The sequence below is a fragment of the Octodon degus genome, unplaced genomic scaffold, assembly GCF_000260255.1.
Source record: "Octodon degus isolate 3935 unplaced genomic scaffold, OctDeg1.0 scaffold00013, whole genome shotgun sequence".
In the NCBI taxonomy this organism is placed as follows: Eukaryota; Metazoa; Chordata; class Mammalia; order Rodentia; family Octodontidae; genus Octodon; species Octodon degus.
Window position 1 is genome coordinate 14,072,290 of NW_004524589.1, and position 3,336 is coordinate 14,075,625.

Below are 3,336 nucleotides of genomic sequence, written 5' to 3' on the forward strand. Positions count from 1 at the left end.
GTTCTAATGGTATTTGTAAATAGGATCACAAGTCCGCATCTTGTACAGCAATTAACCACTAAGAAGAATATATGCAGTGTATTATTTGTTGAAAAATAAAAAAAATAAAAACAACAACAACAACAATAAAAAATGGACATTCATCTGTATCCCCTTTTTTTGTTACATTCCGTCATTTGAATATTGTAGGTGTGTAAACTCAGCAAAATATTCTAAAAGAGTCCAGTAGCCCATAATAGTATTGGGTCTTCCACTAGACTGGTAATGTCAGAAATTGTTGACCTGAGTCCCCTAAAGCTCAACATAACAGCATATTAATATTTTAATAGAAAATTATAAATCCATCTTATTAGCCAAAAACATACCTAAAGTAATTTTAGAATTGGAAATATATGCCCTGAAAAAACATTTTACTAATAAAAGTATAGTGTTTGTAGTGTTATTGTTTTACTTATCCTCATTGGATACAATTTTCTATTTTTATATTGATTAACTGAAACATGATTCAAAGTAAGTTACTTCCAATAATTTACAAAGCACATAGTACTACAATAAATAAGCTTCAACCAGTGGATTTCTGTATTTTATTTTTAAATTTTTGGAACAATATATTAGGTACAGATATGGGCAAAAAATAAAAACAAATACTTCTTGTAGATATTGACACATTCCACTATGAATTGTCTTAACCAATTTGCACATCACCATCAAAACTAGAGGGTCTACGGTACAGTCTTATTAAAAAATTGAGCTTTCAAACTTTTAAGAAATGCTAATGAAATAAGGGAGATGTATTAAATTAATGTAGTTGTTTTTCCTCTAGTTTTAAATAAGGTTGACTTTTTCATGCATTTAATAATCATTAATATTATTTTTGTTGAATTTTCTATCCAGTATCATTCATATTTATTCAGCAGATTCATTATATTTTGTGCCTTGATGTTTATAATTGTTTATTTGAATATTATCCTTTTCTCTCTGATGTACATTCCAAATGTTTTCTCCTAGCCACTACTTTATATTTTATTTAAACATTTAAAATATAACAGAAATTGTTTAAAAATTCTCTTTTTCTTATAGATTTTTCAGTCTAACAGTAAATGTCCTTTCAGTAAAGATATAGAGGACATTAGCCATGGCTTCTTCTAACTCATATAGTTTGATTTTTGCGTTTTGTCACTTTTCCCATACAAAGTTTAGTGCATGTGATTAATTTTCCAATTGTCCAAACAATGACCTATTTTCACCAGAAATACTTAAGGTGTTCATTATTACCTAAAGCTCATGTATGCATTTTAACTTTTCATACATGCAAATACATAGTTTTGTGGTATTCATTCTATATAATTCTGAACTTTCTTGTGCTCACATGATAATATCATTTCATTTTAATTATGAGTTTATGGTTTATTTTGAAACTTGACTGATTAAGTACACTTTTTTAATCTTTATTTTTAGGGAAGGATCTACAGGGTGTTCAGGGTCACACTACTAGTGTTTTCCCTGTTTACAGCCCCCCAAGTTCTGGGATTATAGGCACAGGCCACCATGCCCATGCTCAATTGCTATCTCAGAGCACAAGGCAGGACCAGGAGTTGAACCCCCAGTCCCTTCCTCTGCTTGCAGGCACTTTAATCCACTGAGCTATTTGGCTGGCCCTTCAGTTAAGTACTCTTAATAACTTTTTTGGTTATACTATTTATTCTACAGCCCTGCTTTGAATTTACCTATAGATTGACTACCTCCTCTATAGATTGCGTACCAAAATAAATCTTTAAGTAAAACATCTTCCACTTATATATGGTTTCATCCAATCACTATACATATATTAGCCTCATTTTAGGTGAACTCACATTATTATTTATTTATTTATATTTTTATTTTGGCGAAACCGGGGATTGAACTCAGGCCCTTGCACTTGCCAGGGAAGTGTTTATTCCACTGAGCCATCTCCTCAGCCCACTATTATTTAATAATTGCATTTTATTTTTTGAAAACGCTAAACAATAAATGAGTAAAGCTGTATATTGCATTAACTTTGGCTTAGTCTGTTAGAATATTTTGCTTCCTTTAATACTGTCCAAACATTACTAAAGATTGAAAACTACTGTATGTAGTAGATAAAGTTAAAAATGTTGGATTCCAATTCAACTTCTGCCTTTCTTGCAGATATGTCATTTTGGGCCAGTTTTATAAATTCTTTGGCAATAAAAATTTATGTAATCTGTGCCCCTCACTTACCAGTATGGTCCATGATGTCCCTTTTGTGCTGCGCTCTTCCATCTCTCCAGGGTGACCTATGGGGATAGCACAAGTCAGACATGTACTTGATGTTATCTTTAAATTACTTGTTTAGGTTACCAGATATAAATATCCAAGATTGGTTAATAAAGAAAGTCATAAGAAATTGAAAAGAAAAAAAATAATAAAAAGAAAAAGAAAAAAAATTTAAGCATTAACTTCTTTTAAAAATCCAACAGAAATGGACAGTACAATTAGCTGATCTATCCTGCATATACACATAAATATCTCTCTATCCCTTCTTTGTTTTGTCCTTGACTTTATCCCAGTTTTTCCTTCCAATTGAACTAATACTTTCTCTTTCATCATATCCATTGTACCCTCCTAATTTTTACTCTTTCAGGTTTTCGCACTAGCAAGATAATATGATGTTTTCACATGTGGGTCTGATTTATTTCGCTTACCTATTTAAAGTCCCTGTTTGAATTTATTTATCTACAAAATCCTTGAATTTATCTTTTGTGTAGCTGAATAATACCACATTGTGGAAAAATATTATATCTTGTTTTCATTCCTCAGCTGATGAATATTTGTACTTTTTCCAAGATTTAGCCATGATAAATTATGCTGCTATAAACATGGGTGTACATATTTCTCTGTGATATTATAACAGTTCTTTTGGAAAAATACATAGAAGGGGAATAGCTGGGTTGAATGGGACCTCCAATTCTAGGTTTTTGAGGCATTTCCGTAATGGTTTTACCATCTCGCACTCCTACCATCATTGGTGAAGCTTTCCCTTTTTCCTGCACAGGCTCTCTAGCATTTCATATTTCTTGAATTCCTGATGAAAGCTATCTCTTCTGGGGTAACATGGAATCTCAATATTGTTCTACTTTGTATCTCTCAAATGAAAAATGATACAGAACTTTTTAATATATTTATTATCTATTTGTGTCTCTTCATTTGTGAGTGTATATTTATCTTAGATGCCCATTTTTGGCCTGGATCTGAATTATGGAGACCTGATTTTTCTTAATACTTTATATACTCAAGATAGAAGTTTTTGTTTTGTTTTGTTTTTTTTTTTTTTTT